At 46.8% G+C, this 17,041-nt stretch overlaps 1 protein-coding gene across 1 annotated transcript in view; it reads right to left on the reverse strand.

The window, feature by feature from the left end:
• The window catches only part of STARD13 (StAR related lipid transfer domain containing 13), a 493,232-nt gene extending 477,057 nt beyond the window's left edge, over window positions 1–16,175 (reverse strand). Inside the window, exon 1 of the mRNA XM_074959491.1 lies at window positions 16,102–16,175. The gene's annotated coding sequence lies outside the window, so the exon portion shown is untranslated. The remainder of the gene's footprint in view (window positions 1–16,101) is intronic.
• Between the last annotated feature and the right edge of the window lie 866 nt (window positions 16,176–17,041).

The raw sequence follows: 17,041 nt of genomic DNA on the forward strand, positions 1-17,041 counted from the left end.
AAATTCCGGAATTTTAAAAGTTTTCAGACTGGTTGTCAAACTCAAGGGGAATTCTCTCCTGTTCCCCATTGTGAAACACTCAGACATTTTTCAAACAGTTGTCACATACGCACGCTTATAGTACCTTACCTGAAAGGCTCAAAGCTCTTTAGAAACATGAATGAATTAATACCCACAACACCCCTGTAGGACAGATGTGTTTCCTGTATTAGAGATAGGGATACTGAGGCACAAAAGTTACTCATTGGCCCACACAAGAAAGCTGTAGGAAAGCCAGGAAGAGAACCCAGATCTTCTGACTAGTCTTGTGTATTAATCACTACAACAGTGCTTTTCTCCTCATTTAAAATATAACATCCAATATCTAAGAGACCATTCATTTTAAATCCTAAACAATTAAAGTCTTGGAAATACAATATCGCTATAATAACAGGCTAACGTTTGTATGACTCTAAAGATACTAAAGTGCCTCTGTAAGTGTTATGTTATATTGTACAGACAGCAAAAGCTTTTTCTAGACAAGTATGTGTGCACATGCACATTGAAGGGGGAGGAGGAAGGAGAGGAGTTTGCTGTGACACTAGAAGGGAGGTGGTTAACTGAAGTGACAATAACCTCAATAAAAATCCCATCAGTCAATGCTGTGTGCTCCACCACCTCTGCCAACAGGATGGAAATTGCTACAGCATATCCTGGCATCGTGCAGCAACAGTTATTCGATCAGTTCATGCCTGAAACTCTTTCGCTAGGGGGTAGAAATGCAGTAGTTGCTGGTTGTAAGCAAGCCAGCCCGTGTAAGGGATGCCATTATTTTGTTAACAGTGACCAAGAGATGGGGGCAGGGTGCAGAGGACTATTTTTATTTATGTTCAATAAATTCATACATTTCTATTTGAATTCAAATTGTCTGTAGTGATCTGAGCTAAAACTATGTGTGAAGTGCTTTCTAGATTCCCTTTGATCAATTAAAGTAAATCTGTCCTATAACTGGAAATAAAACCATCTGGACTTTGCCTCGTCATCCCATGACAACCTATATGCAGTTATTGCACAGCCTTAAGTTCTATAGCTACTGATAAAGATGGAGCAAAAAGTCTTTAAAAAATGTTAAAGGTTAACAACCAATCACAAGAACACGCCCAAGACCAACTCACAATCAGGTAAGTCCATTAGCAAAATCATGTCATCTATCACAGCTATGCAAGTGTGTGTACCGTCACTGTACTCCTCTGTAGCACTATTGTAGACTGGTGCTTGGGAGGACAAGTTTGACATGTAGGCGAAGCATTAGACAGTATTGTCTTGAAGTACTCTGCTGTAGTGTTGGTGAGGAAAGAGGAACTGAGTGCCTCACTAGGGCAGTGATTGAGAGGGTTGTTTGAAGTCTCCAGTTTGGTAGCAAACACGTGGGACTGGCTTCTTTTTCCAGGGCCACTCTGCTTCTATATCATTCTTTCCCCTTTTCTGTTTCTCTCTCCTCCCCAGGGCCGTAACCATGCCAGGACAAGCATGGCAGCTACCCAGGGTGCAAAGCTGCAGGGCAGAAAAATGGGGTGTGTGAGGGGGCGCGGCACATGTGGTCCATTCCACCCCCCGATTTCGATTTAGCACAGAGGTTTTCAAGTTGCGGGGGTAGGGACACTCCACAGTTTGAAAAGAGAAGGTTACTCACCCTGTGCAGTAACTGACATTCTTCGAGATGAGTGTCCCTGTGGGTGCTCCACTCCAGGTGTTGGTGCATCCCTGCACCTTCGCTCGGAGATTTTTACAGCAGTACTTGTACCGGTCGTGTATGTGCAGAGCCTACCACCCATCTCTGGGTATACCTTCATAGTACGCGTGCACAACCGGTCTCCTCAGTTCCTTCTCTACAACGGAGGCTACCCCAACTCCAAAGTAGAGGGGAGGAGGGTGGGTAGTGGAGCACCCACAGGGACACTCACCTCGAAGAACGTCAGTTACTGCCCCTCTGGCGGAGGTGATTGCCACTAAGAATGCTGTTTTCATAGAGGTGTAAGAGGGAGCAAGTGGTTAGGGGCTTGAATGGTTGTTGAGTTAGTATTATCATACTTAAGTGATATCATGCACAGGGTGAGTAACCTCCTCTTCTTCAGGAGATGTCCCTGTGGGTGCTCCACTCCAGGTGACTTAAAAGCAGAGTATCATGTACTCAAGGAGGTAGGGACTTCGGATTTGGTAAGAATGCAGTACATGATACAGCTCTGCCTAATTGTGTATCAGAGAGAGGGCCTTGAGTAAGGGCATAATGCTTAACAAGTGTGTTTTCAGAAGACCAAGTGGCCGCTTTACAGATGTCAGCCAGAGGAACTTTGTGTAGAAAAGCCACGGAGGTAGCCACAGATCTAGTGGAGTGAGTTCTGACTCCGGCAGGAGGTGCAGCTTTCTTTATCTGGTAGCACAGTTGGATACACTCAGAAATCCAGTTTGAAAGTCTCTGGGTAGAAATAGGTGACCCTTTGGAGCGCTCCGCAATGGAGACAAAGAGTCTAGAAGAGTTCCGAAAGGGCTTGGTTCTATCCAAATAGAAGGACAAAGCCCTGCGTACATCTAACATATGCATTGTGGATTCAAAAGAGTTTGCATGTGGTTTAGGAAAGAAGGTTGGTAGGTGTATTGGCTCATTGATGTGGAATGAAAATGCACCTTTGGAAGAAACTTTGGGTGTAGTTGGAGGGTAACCTTGTCCTTGAAAAATAGTGTACAAGGGGGGTCTGCCATGAGAGCTGCTATTTCTCCTGCCCCTTTGGCAGACGTGATTGCCACTAAGAATGCTGTTTTCATAGAGGTGTAAGAGGGAGCAAGTGGCTAGGGGCTCGAATGGTTGTTGAGTTAGTATTATCATGCTTAAATGAAGGTCCCACGGAGGGGTAGGAGGTTTAATGTCTGGGTATAGGGAGCCCTTTGAGAAAACGCTTGGTGGTTGGATGAGCAAAAAACAGAGGTATCATTGATCTTGTCATGAAAAGTTGTAATAGCAGTGAAGTGGACTTTGATGGAACTGAAAGAAAGGCCTGATTGCTTAAGATCTAATAGGTAGTCAAGTAGGAGAGTAAGAGGTGCAGAAGTAGGAGGATGTTGTTTAGTTGAGCACCATTGTGTGAATCGCTTCCACTTTCGGAGATAAATGATTCACATAGATTGTGTTCTGCTATGTAGGAGCACTCTTTGAACCTGCTCAGAGCATGCTAGTTTGTTTTGAGAGAATCATGTAGGAACGAAGCTTTGAGGTGAAGCATGGACAGGTTGGGATGAAGAAATCAACCGTGTTGCTGCGATAGGTGGCTTGGTGTGAGGGGCAACAAAATTGGTGGGTGAATTAACATTCTGGTGAGGAATGAAACAACGGTTGTCTGGGTCATGACGGGGTAATCAGAATTACCATGGCACGATCTGTTCATATCTTTGTCAGGATTCTGTGGAGAACTGGTATCGGGGAAAATGCATATAGTAAGTCCTGGTCCCATGAGACCATGAACACATCTCCCAGGGAATGTTTGCCCAGTCCCGCTCTGGAGCAAAATTTGGGACATTTCGTGTTTTTTACAGTTACGAAAAGGTCTATGGTTGGGTAGCCCCAAATGCTGAATATGTTGAAGATGACTGTGTCATGTATCTCCCATTCGTGATCCCAGGGAAAGTGTCTGCTTAATTCATCCACTGTGGTATTCATAGCTCCATGAAGATAAGTGGCTAATATCCAGATGATGTTCACAAGGCACCAATTCCAGAGCTTCATAGCTTCTGTGCAAAGCGAGTGCGAGCGAGCTCCTCCCTGCCTGTAGAACATGCAGGTGACGTTATCTATCATTATCCATACATGTTAGTTCCGGATCAATGGGAGGAAGTGACAGCAGGTGTTGTGTATGGCTCCAAGTTCCAGGACGTTTATGTGTAGGGAGGTTTCAGTTGATGACCATAGCCCCTGGACCGTGTGGTGGGACCTGTATGCACGCCACCCTGTGAAGGATGCATCGGTAGTCATTATGAGGGATGGAGCATCCTGGAGAAAGGGGACTCCAGAGTAGAGGTTGGAGGGAACTGTCCACCACAGGAGAGAGTCTTTGACTCTGAAAGGTACGGATAGAAGCTTGTTCAGAGTGTGTACATTTGGTCTGTAAACCATGGCCAACCAAGCTTGGAAGCACCTTGTGTATAGTCGTGCATTTTTTTACCACAAAAGTGCACAAGGCCATGTGACCTAATAGTTGTAGACAGACAGTCTCGAGCAGTGACCTGAGGACTGTTGCGAAGTTTCGTGGCCAGTAGTTTTATGTTGTTGAAGCAGTCCAGCAGGAGAGATGCTAATCCCATCTGGGAATCAAGGTGTGCTCCTATGAACTCCAGGTGCTGGGTAGGAGAGAATGTGGATTTGGTTTTGTTTATTTGTAGGCCGAGGGATAGGAAGCAAGCGACGGTGAGCTGGGTGAATCGAAGCGCTTTGTTGAGCATTGCGGCTTTGAGGAGACAATCATCGAGGTAAGGAAATATTATGACCCCTTGTCTCCTGAGGTGGGCAGTGACTATGGCTAGGAGCTTGGAAAAAACCTCGGGGTGTGGTGTATAGGCCAAAGGGTAGCACGCTGTATTGAAAATGCGTCGAGCCGAGGGTAAAACGAAGGAGACGTCTGTGGGCCAATGTATAGTCACATGAAAATAGGTGTCCTGTAGGTCGAGGGCTGAAAACCAATCACCCTGCTCCAGCGCTGGGATTATGGTGGTGAAGGTAAGTATTTTGAACTTTTGCTTTTTGATAAATTTGTTGAGCCACTTCAGGTCGAGGATCGGTCGCCATCCCCCAGTTTTCTTTTCTGTTAAGAAATAATGGGAGTAAAACCCTTTCCCTCTGTGTTGTTCAGGCACGAGTTCCACTGCTCCCAATTGAAGGAGGTATTGTACTTCTTGGAGGAGAAGTTGCTCGTGAGAGGGGTCCCTGAAGAGAAACGTGGCGGGTCGGTGGGTAGGAGGTAGGGATAGGAAAGGGATGGAATACCCAATTGTGACGACCTCTATAACCCACTTGTCAGTGGTAATGTTCTGCCATTGATGGGAGAATGGTCGTAGGCAGTGTCCAAAATTAGGGACTTGGAGTGTAAGAGCTAAAGTGGGAACGTTGTTTTCCATACCCTCGACCAAGGCTTCAGATCTACTTATTAGTCGGAGGGGGTTGAGACGCTGCCAAGGAATTGGGATGGTGATGCTGATATCTGGGTCTCTGGCATTGCTGTTGTTGCTCATGTGACCTATGGAGTTGCTGGGTGTGTGCAGGGTTGCGTGGACGCTGGTAAGGTTGAGATCTATATTGTTGCCTTCTGGTCATAAGGGTTTGAATTCCTAGGAACCGAAGAGTTGCCCTTGCGTCCTTCATTGAGTGAAGTACGTCGTTCGTCGTGGAGGCAAGGAGTTTGTCACTGTCGAAGGGAAGATCTTCAATGGTACTCTGGACCTCTCGAGGAAAGGAAGAGGAGGAGAGCCATGAACCTCGGTGCATGACAACTGCTGTAGCAATGGATCTTGCTGCTGTATTGGCTGCATCGAGAGCTGCTTGAAGAGCGGTACGTGAGATGATTTGTCCCTTGGAAACTAGAGCCATAAATGTTGTTTCTTTTCTTCCGGAATGTCATCAATAAAGTCCATGAATTTGTTTTAATTTTTGCGGTCATATTTTGCCAGAACGGCAGTATAATTAGCAATGCAAAATTGTAATGTAGAAGATGCGTATACTTTACATCGGAGCAGATCTAATCACTTACTGTCCTTGTTGGATGGGGTGGAGCAGGGAAACTGGAGCTTGGTCTTTTGGTTCACTACGTCTACTACCACTGAGTTTGGCGCTGGATGAAAAGGAATTCAGAGCCCTTGGAAGGGATGAAGTACTTGTAGTCCGCTTGCTTACAGGTCAGTAGGCTTGCAGCGGAAGTCTGCCAGATGGCATTAGCAGGTTCCAAAAGGGCTGTGTTGATAGGTAATGCAATCCTAGAAGAAGAGGAGGGCTGCAGGATGTCCATTAACTCATGCTGCTGTTCAGGAACCTCCTCCAAGTTAAGAATTAACTCACTAGCAACTCTTTTGAAAAGGTCTTGAAATTTTGAGAAGTCGTCCAAAGATGACGGGGGAGGAGGAAGTAGGGCTTCATCAGGCATAACTGGGTCTACTGGGTTGGAGGCAGGTCGTGACTGATCCTGCAGTTGTGACGGTGCTGCCTGGTCCCTTACATCAGTGGAAGATTCATCAGCTGGTGGTGGCAGGCAGGTGTCACGCCTGGCTGTGGTGGCATAGCGACTGTGGTCTTGAGGATAAGATGCCCATGGAGCCCAATATTGCCACTGTGGTGGAAAGGGCCTGGGTCATGCCATCCAGGGGTTTACACACCATGGGGCAGGCTCCTGAGAGTAGGACGAAGTAATTTTTCTGTGATCTTTATTGATTGGGGTCTGAGGATGGGAGATTTGATATGGTGAAAACTCTCCCTACAGTCCAGCTTCCTCATCACTGGAGGAAGGCTGTCCAGACCCCGACTGAGCATTTTGAGAGAAGTAGGCATTGAGTAGGGGTGACTGCAGGATCGGTGACACCAGCAAGTCCCTTGACTGTGTAAATTGCAGTGCTGGAGCCCCTCTGTGAGGTGAGGGCTGTGCGAGAGGAATCTGCTGCACCGGTGTCCTGAGCATTGTTTCACTGCTGGCCAGCTCAGCGGGTGACGGTGCCGGGACAGCAAGAATAGCCTGCGGGGGGTGGGGGGATGTCAGGCATGTTGACATGGGTTGACACCGCGATGGAAGCAGTGCCGAACGGTGCCATGAGAGAGGCAGGCAACTGGAAGCCTGAAGCCTCAGCACCGGAGCTTTGTGCTACCACCGTGGCTGCAGGTGGGTTTTGCCTGGTGCCGGAGGAGCCCAGCACGTCAAAAGTGCTCAGGCGGGGAAGCGCTGGGAGGGAGGTGGTAGACCTGCCCAGAGAAGTCTTGCCTTGTGAAGAACTCTTTGTGGGTGAGGGTGCCACTTTTTAAAGTTTTTTTTTTGTCTTTCTTTGAGGCAGCGGTGGAGGGTGGGATTGCAGCGTATAGCAGAGTCGGCACCTGGGTTTGAAGCTGACCCTAAAGATTTCTGAAGGAGGAGCAGTTTTAATCTCAGCTCCCTGTCCTTACGTGCCCTGGATTTAAGCTTACTGCAGTGGGCACATTTTTGGCAGATGTGGGACTCCCCCAAACATTTTATACATTTTAAATTGCCATCTGAAAGAGGGATGGCATCACTGCAGTTAGAGCAGCGCTTAAAGCCAGGCATATCGGAAGCGGCTGAGGCTGACAGGAACAAAGAAAAATTTATTTTTTTTTTATTTTAGTTTTAGAGAGAAAAAGACAGGAAAGTGGTATCTAAGTACTACTGGTAACAAACTAACTAACAGGGAAGGTATATAAACAAAGGGAGAGAAAGTCTCTAACGAGTCTGCTGAGCTCTGTCTCAGGCCAGGGACGGTAGAGAAGGAACTGAGGAGACCAGTTGTGCATGCGTACTATTAAGGTACACTCAGAGCGGGGTGGGCCAGGCTTTGTGCGTGCACGACCGATATGAGTACTGCTGTAAAAATCTCCGAGCAAAGGTGCAGGGATGCACCCAGACCTGGAGTGGAGCACCCACAGGGACACCTCTCGAAGAAGAACAGTCACTTCCTTCCAGGAGCCAGTGGATTGGAAGCTGCCCGCCCCTCTTGGGCCCCTGGCTCTCCATGCTGTGGGAGTCGGGGTGCTGGCTGGCTGCCTGGCAACCCTCCCTGCCCTGCTCCCGGAGCCAGGCTGCCTCTGCTCTGCAGGGAGGCCAGGTGGCACAGCTCTGAGCTGTGCCCTGATGTGCTCCTGCCTCTCCTCTGAAGCCCGGCACTAGCTGGCCATGCCCCTGCCCCTGGAGCCCAGATGCCATAAGATGCTTCCTGAGGTGCTTGCTCACCACTACCCTGGTACTCCTGGCTCTGCTGCTGGCAGCCAGGGTCCATGAGCAAGGGCTGGCTCCAGGGGGCATCACCAGCCAGTGCCGGTCTCCTTTGAGGGAGAGGTAAGAGCGTGCCAGGGACGGAGCTCGGAGCTGTGCCGCCCGCCCTGCCCAGGGAGCGCCCAGCTGTGCAGAGGCATTGCCTCTATGTGGACATAAATGTGCTCACTTGCTCTGGGTGCTAAAATGCCTTGTTATGGCTCTGTTCCTCCCCTCTGTGCTGCTCTTTTGCTTCTCTCCTAAATTCCCAAGCCTCCCTCGATCTTCAACAGTTGAGCATCTTGTTGTTGTCATCCACTACCTCCTGCAAATAGTTCACAAGAACTTCTTGTGAGTTCTCTCCTGCCCTTGCACAGATTGCCAACAGCTTCAGAAAGCAGCACACCTCTCCTCCTTGCATCTGTCTGCAAGGAGGGCTCTGTATGTGCATCTTGTGATTCTTACGCTTCACCGACACCAACCACTAGATTAGTGCCTGGGACATCCCCCTCACCCTTGTTTTTTCTGCTCACAGACTGTGCTGTCTCAGCAAGTCAAGCCATATGCTTTTAAAAACAACATATTTGTTGCAATCCGTGAAATGAGACTCCTATTGCTATTGTTTCAGGACACCACTTATGACAGACATATTTATGTTTCAGATTATGTTGAAAACCCTATTCTAATAGTTTATTTCAAGGTAACACCTGAAAACTATTAGTTCACTCCTGTAACAGAATCCAGATACCAGCATAATGACACACACACACACACACACACACACACAGGCAGGCACTCACTTCAGTTATCTCTGTGGTTATTTTGTAATTAGGGAGCATTTGTGACATGCATGCTTTGTGTGGCAGGCAAGTCAGCGGGGTGAGCAGAAGGCCTACCCAGTTAACTGCATGCCTCACATACAGCTAAGTATCCAGGAGTTAGTCTACAGACAGGTAGATGAAAAAGTTGACCACCACCAAAACATTACACGTTCTTGCAATGTTTTGACTAAGAGTTACACCAAGATAATAGATAAATAAATTGGCCTGAAATGTTAATTACATTGGGATAGGTGGGATTGTAACACTATCATTTAACCTGATTCAGATGATTTTCAAGTGATCTGTTACTGGCAAGAGACGCACATGAAAACTTACCTCAGCTGTTGGTGAATCACTGGGCCTATCTGAGACTAGGGCTTTGAATAGCACTAATTGGCTATAATGACAACATCCCAATACCAGCAGTCCAGTTGTCTCATATCACAGGTCTGCTCACTGCAAGAGCACCTCCTTCTGGCCACCCTGAGGATTAGCTCGGTCCAGGTCCAATGCCCCATTCTACTGCTTGGTCACATACCCTGCCACATTCTCTCTCTGCACCTCAGAGTTCCTCTCTTCATGACTTTGCCCTCCAGCTAAGTCACTATCATCCTCCCCTGCTGGGGTATCAAAGTCTCTCCATACAAACTGTCTCAGGCAGTCTTCCCATTCACTGCCCAGACTGTGCCACTTCTCCAGTGGCTGGTAGGAGAACCTGTACCCACCCTGTATTCCAAATTCCAGTCCAGAGACCCTATGTCTAATAACTGTGATCTGTTTTCTCCCAGACTCTGTTGCTATTTCCCTAGACTCCTTCCTACAGCTTCTGGCTCCCCCCCGTCTCAGTTTACCAGCTTAAACTCCCTCCTCCTGGGGAATAACTGCACACTACTTAACTCCATGACGACCCCCCCAAATACACCTTCCTTCTCCCATAGAGTGTCTTTCTACTGCTAATTTCCAGGCTTTATACCAGCCTCACCTGTGCCCTCTCAGCTGGGTTCCATCATCAATCAGCTTTTCAACCCCTCGCTCACCCTCAGGTGCAGTCTAACAGGCTAATTCACCTAATTTAACCTGATGTGCCTTGTGTGGGGTGCACACCCCATCATGTCTCAATATATTGATTCACTTTTGTTCTGTTTTTGGTGTTTTGAAACCAGTGATACCTGAACATTACTTTAGAAATAGGAGTCAGTGGTTTGTGGTAGTCCAGGGCATGGCATAATGCTTCTGTCCAAACTGCTGGTTGGTAACAAAGGGCAATAGTGGACTCTAGAAACGTCTGTTTGTTGGAATGATGGAAAATTTGGTCTTGACATAACACTACAGATACACGGGTAGCAGCAGACCTGGCTGGAGAGGGGGCGGGGCAGGAATATCAGCAGATTTCTACTTTCCCCAGCAACTGGTTCTGCTATTAAATTAACAATGTGGACTGGGACGCTTTCACACAGGAGGATCCTCCTGTGTTAATACTGGTTCTGCCAGGCTTTTCCGTAAACCCCACCCACACACCCTATAAATGAAAGAACTAGTAAAAACTTGCAAAGTGCACTGGTATCTTCTCATCATCATGACCATGCTGAAGACCAACTCTTCATTTTGGTTGCCACCTTGGAGATGCAGAAAACCAGCCACTGCCCACCTCTTCTCTGCCTGCTCCCAACAAAATGGGTCCTGGTGCAGACTATAGCTAATTATTAGTTAAGTGTGGCTGGGGTGTGTGCAAGAGGCTCTGAGTAGGACTCAAGGTTATGGGTGGTGCCAAGAACTCTGTAAAGGGCTGTGGGTGATCAATACATGAGGAGTGCTGATGGGTGCTGGGTGTCTGAGGGATGCTGGGTGTCTGGGGGTAGTGGATGCAATGCACATGCAACACTCCAAGTAAGGCTGCCAGCAGCCTGACTGACCATCCTGAACTCAAGAAGACCTCTGTGAAAGTGGAAGGGGGGGGATACCACTTACTGGGCTTCCATATCTCTCTCCAGAGCAGGGAGCTCACTTGTGCTTAACTGTCTAATGGAAAAAAAGAAAAGGCTTCTGGCACATATTCACCAGCCACTGCTGAGGCACTACAAAGAACAGCCAGTTGGCAACCCTACTTCTCAGCATCTCCAACAGGCACATAATTCCCCAGTACATTGACACAATGAGAGTGTTAGGAACATAGGCGGTATGGCCTAGTGGGCAGAGCAGGCATCCAGGTTCGAACCAGAGTCAGCTAACAAACAGCAGAGCCTGGGGTACAGCCAGCATCAGAACTGGAAATGGAAGGTGAGGATCAGAGCTGTGGTCAAATACCAAATGCCAGAACCAAGGGTCAAGCCAAGTGGAAGTCAGAGGTCTGAGCTGGAGGGTTAGAGCCAGGAATGGTAGCTGATGATCAGGAGCAAGGCATAAAGGCAGGAACCAGAGGGGCAGCAAGGTGGGAGCTAGGAGCAAGGGCAGAGGTGAGGCAGGAACAGGGCTAAATGCAGATTGCTATGGTAAGTCTGCTCGATTTCTCAGACAGCCAACCCAGCTCATTTCCTGGCTTATGCAGCAGGAGCAAGCCAATCAGGTGGCTGCAGACCTTTGGGTACTTTGATAGGACTGCCTGTAGGTCATGACCTTCCAGGATTGTTGAGATGGCACTTTACCTATCTGCCTTAGTGGTGACAAGGGCAGGTCAGAGATTCAGGGTACTCACAGCCCCGGGTTCTAGACCTGCTTCCTCTGATCCTTACACCACTCCCCCTTCTGAGCTGCCACTGGGACTAGTTAGTTAGGATGATGCTGGTGAAACTTTTTCACTAGCTCAGGGGGGTGAATATGGGTTGCAGGCTCCCCAGATTGTTCCGATTTACCTTCCCAGTGTGAGGTATTGGAGGCAACCTTGCCACAAACAGGAGTCAAGGATCTCATGCACTATACATTCTTTGTGTCCCTGAATCCCAACTGGCAGAGGGGTTGAGACCCATCTGGCAAGGGACTCTCTATATTGGGCTTGAGGAGTGACACATGGAATACTGGATGTATGTGGAGGGACTGGGGAAGTTGCATTTAAACACAACTGGACTGACCAGTTTGCATATTTGGAAGGGACCAAGGAACTGGTGGTTTAACTTCTGGGAAGGCTGATTTTTCCTAAGCTGTTTTGCAGTGAGCCAGACCTTCTAGCCCCCAGCAAATACTGGATGCTCTTGGCATCATCATTCTGCAAACCATTTGTAGGCTTCTTTAGCCTCCTCCAGGTACGTCCGGAGTTCATCTTGGAGATGGTGAATTTGCTAGACCCAGTTGATGGCTCCCGGGTTTGGGGAGTCTGTGGCATTGATGCTGGAATAGGGTAGGCCCAGGGCCAGTGCAAAGATGTTTCGCGCCCTAGGCGAAACTTCCACCTTGTGCCTGCCCCCCCCTCCGCCCTGAGGCGCCCCCCTGTGGCAGCTCCCCACCGCGCCCTCCCTCCCTCCCCTCGGCCCGGGGAGCCGTGCAGCAACTCCCCACCACCCCCTCCCTCGGCCTGGGGAGCTGTGCGGCAACTCCCTGCCCCAGCTCACCTCTGCTCCGCCTCCTCCCCGAGCACGCCACTGCTTCTCCCGCCTCTCAGGCTTGCGCGCCAAACAGCTGTTTGGCGCGCAAGCCTGGGAGGGAGAGAAGCAGAGCGGGGCAGCATGCTCAGGGGAGGAGGCGGAGCAGAGGTGAGCTGGGGGGGGGAGCAGTTCTTCTGTGCGCCGCCGCCCCCCCGTTACTTGTTGCAGGCGGCCCTCCCCGCACCCCCCTGCCCCAGCTCACTTCCGCTCCACCGCCTCCGCAGAGCGCGCTTTTGGCCGCCCCCAACCACTTGGCGCCCTATGCAACCGCCTAGTTCGCCTAGTGGTTGCACCAGCCCTGGGTAGGTTTAGGCCAGGGGGCCATGGCCCTCCCACATTTTGAAAGTGGATGGGTCTGGCGCATCCACTTTTCGCCATGGCCCACCCACCCCTCCCCTTCCTCCCGAGGCCATGCCCCCCCGTGTAAAGCCTGAGAGAACCATAATAACCCTAGAGACTCCAGACAAAGTGGCAAGGGTTGCCACCTCTGACTGAAGATATTCCAGGAGATTTTTTCCCCCCAACATGACGTAATGTCATTTTCTTAAAATCTCCTGGATTGCTTTCAACAGTCACTGGGAGAACGATGCTGATTCTGGAAGACTCCAGGCCAATCCAGGGCATCGTAGCTTAAATGTAATACTTTTAAACGAGTGCACCCCTGTGGAATGTATATGTGCCTGTTGATATATGTTAATCCATCCTATATGGATTGTTGCATTTTAGCCATTCCCTTCTCAGGTGGAGACTCCCTGGCAGAGTTACTTTCCTGAGAGTCTGTCTGAAGCAGTGTCATTATGTATAGGCAGGTTGCAGTGTCGATGAGTTATGAGGCTTCAGGAAATGGAGTGGTTCCAAGTTGGGTTTCTTCATTCCCTTGCTAATATTCCCCTTTATGTGATACAGCATCTGCCTTTCCATTTCTGGTCCCCGGACTGCATGAAATGGTGAAGCTGAATTGGGAGAAGAATAGTGCCCACCTGAGCTGTCTTTGGTTTAGGGTCCAAGACCCCCAAAGATACTTAAGATTTTTGTTTGAATTAATCTTTTCAGTTGAAGTGGATGCAGGGGTGATTTCTATGACCAGCAATAGAAAAAATAAACTTCCCTTCCACACCTGAAACACAGTCAGCATATCCCTACAGGATGGATTCCATGCCCAGATATGCACACAAACCGTCCCTGAAATTTGTGGAGCAATGCACTTTGGGATATCATACTGCACAGAAAGCTGAGAAGTCAAAGTCACAGTTAGGACATCCCATCCATGCTGCAAAATAATCATGTTAGGGTTTTCTAGCACAAATATCTCACATGATTATCTTGCAGAGTGGATGGCCACTGAAAAAACGCAATTATCACCTTCAAGAATGAGACTTCTGTGGGCAGGTAACAGAGCTTTCCTTGTGATTGGCCCATGAATCTGGAAATTGTTTCCAGAAGGAACTAGGAAATCATGAACCTCAGCACTTACAGAGAAAAACCCAGAATTCACTCTCTAACTTTCTTACAATAATAACACCAACAAAATAAAGAGAAAAAAACCCTCCCAAAGTCAGTCCCTGCAAACTGGAAGAGAGAAAGAAATATAACCATGTGCACATTTTATAATTTGTGAAGTACACATACAATAGTGATGGACATGATGTAAAACCAGAATTAAATATGATTTTGCAGAGTGCTGTTAACAATAAATGAAATTCCCAGGAAAAGAATTGAGAGAACACAATCTTGTGCAGAATTTTAACTATGCTGTTTAATTTAATCTTTTCTTTTGGAAGAAACTCTAACTAGAAAAACAACTGCCAACCCTGTAGTTAACTGGCAGCCCTTCTATTTGTAATGTTTATAATTGCAGTACTGCTTTGTTTATTTTGTCAAAATACCCTAGCTTGGCACACATACCAGCTGGAAATATTAGACCAGATTCTGATCCTAGTTAAACTGAAACAAATCCAGAATAATTTCACTGACTTCAGTGGAGTTCTTGTTTATTTACACTTGTGTAACCAAGAATCTGGTTCACTGTTTGTATATAGCAATAGCCGACAGTGAAAACGCTATCAAATTCATTGAATAAAAGAACCCAACTGAGCACTCATATAAAGAAGAAACACTCTGTAACATAAGGATTATAGAAGCCCTTCAATTTGGATACTTTTTTTATTAACATTTAAAAGCTATATAACTTAAAGCATATCAACATATATTCTATTATTTATACAGCTGTTTACATTAATTTACTAGTGGAGAAAAGGGAAAGAAAATGGCTGAAAAGACATTTGATTTTAACATTATTAAAATGTAGTGTGGTTTGTGTGATACACAGGGTTAAAACAATTCTAAATATTTACCCTTAAGTAGATGTTGGTGTTTGTGGATTTTAGAATAAGAATCTTCTTCCAATTAAAAGTGCCTCTTGATGTCAGAACAGCAGCACACAGCACTGGGGCATTTCTCTGGTTGGAAAATACGTGTTGCTTTTATTGTTCTTCAGCACCTCCTGCTGGAATGTCTTCACATAAATACCAACTTCAGATTAATGGAAAACCACTCCTTTTTTTCCCTTTTGGCCAAAGTTTAAATGTTCATCCTGTAGTGGTCAGCAGAAGGTGGCGAATAAATGGGAGGGAAACACTTTGGACCAAAGTCAAAGATGAGTCAAAGATGGTGTAATGCACATGTTAAGGGGCAGAAGAGAAGGGTGAAGCTGGAAAAGCAACTTATTTGAGGAAAGATTGAAAACAACTTTGTTTAATAGTGTAACGTTCAGCTTTTATCAAGGACTTAGTAAACCAAAAAAAGCTCCAACACATTTGCTTTAACTACATAGGAGAAAGTATAAAGTAACATTTTAGGACCAAATTGCCCCCAGTGCCAGTTATTCTCTAAGTAGGAAACTGACACTCCTCAAGTTTGGACTCAGAATTTTTGCCCAGTCCTGCAGAACTGGATCCTTAAGAACTGGTGTTCAGCCCCAAAAGCTCTACTGAGGAAAAACATTTAACAATTCCTATTTATTTAAAAAATAAATAGAAAGGGATTTTTTTGGGGTGGGAGGGGGCAGTAATTTGTTTTTAACTGCCATGGATAATTCTCTCACACATTAGTAAACATTCTGTATCATTTTGTCATAAAAAGACTTCTGTAAATCTGCATCATAATGAGCTATAATCTCTCAAGCTAATTTGCCACAATCATTATTAATTGGCCAGCTTGCCAACACCTGATACCAACAGATTTTTCATCTAAGTGAATGCAGTGCCACACAATTGTGACAGCAGGATTTAAACTAATCCCTCTTCACACACACGCAAGCACCAAATGACGCTCATGACAAAGACACACACAAACCAGTCTGACATTTGCTGACAACTCCCATGGGATTCCCCCCTCAGCAGGACTGGCCCTGCACATAAAACCATTTTCAAATGGCATAGATAATCGAAGCCATTTCAATCTAGACTGGTTACATTCACTGAAAGAAACCTCCTCTTCCTACTACACATATATTATCACAACAAACACAGCTAACCTTTTGTGGAGTTTTTCAAAGCAAGAACTGTTATCAGCTGAAGATTCACAATAGTTTGTCAGGGAAATGTTATTATACAGACAGTTTATCATATACATGTCATGTAAAGTTGCACATTAAAGTGTTTAAAGGCTGACACGCTAATTACACTCCCAGTTTTAAAGTTCAGGCATGAGACTTCTTACCTTGCAGTTGCAGCTCCAAGCTGTCCTTAAAGATAAAGCAGCCCATAAGACATCCTGGTTTTGTTTTCTTGCTTAAAAATATAATCTGTCAGAGGCACACAAGATGACTTGCAACGGGCCAGCCCCTTCTTGCTGAACACACCAATGGGAAGATCAGGGCAGCACATGTGGGAAGCTGCCTCCCTGAGAGCCTGTCACAATCAGCATATGCTCTTTGTGACTGAGGTGCCAAATTAACCTTGGTGTTAGTGTCACAAAGCACTTCACTGTGGGTGCCCCATGCAACCATAGCGCACGGCTCATCATCCTAGCCATACAACAGCAGAGGGTGACAAAAATAAGGCCTCCCCCATGTTTCATTACTCATGTGAAGACAGACCTACAGGGGAAAGCTGAAGGGTTATGCCGCCTTTAAAAGTGGAAGCAAAATAGTGCTTCTTTTCATAAACTAAACCACTATAAGTACTTTTAATAAAGTAAGTTTTTGTAAAGCTACACCATGGCTCCTGGGGCTTTGCTTCAATTCTGTCCTTTTTCATACATTTTTAATGAAATCTTTAAAGATTTATCTTTTTCATCCTCTTTCTGCTGCACTGTATCTTCCTTTTCAGTATTTTTCTTTAGGTTTTTTCCTGTTTATGTTTTCTGTCCTTAATTTTCAGCCCTGATCCTGCAAAATCATGTGGGGCAGACCTCTGTGCTGCATGGAGTTCCACTGAAGTAAATGGAGGTCTTCCTGTGCATATGGACTTGGAGTTTTGGGCCTTACTTTGTTTCTTCTCCCTCAGTATGCTCGCTCTCGCTCTCCTCCTCTGTTCCCTTCCCTGTTAGCTCTCCACCATGCTCTGTCCCTTTTAGGTTTTCCCTCCAGAAGAAGGTTCTTCATCTCCCCCCTTTCCTTCTTACCCCCAACAGCATAGGTTAAATTCCCCCATACCCC

Source organism: Natator depressus, chromosome 1 (genome assembly GCF_965152275.1).
Source record: "Natator depressus isolate rNatDep1 chromosome 1, rNatDep2.hap1, whole genome shotgun sequence".
Classification (NCBI taxonomy): domain Eukaryota; kingdom Metazoa; phylum Chordata; order Testudines; family Cheloniidae; genus Natator; species Natator depressus.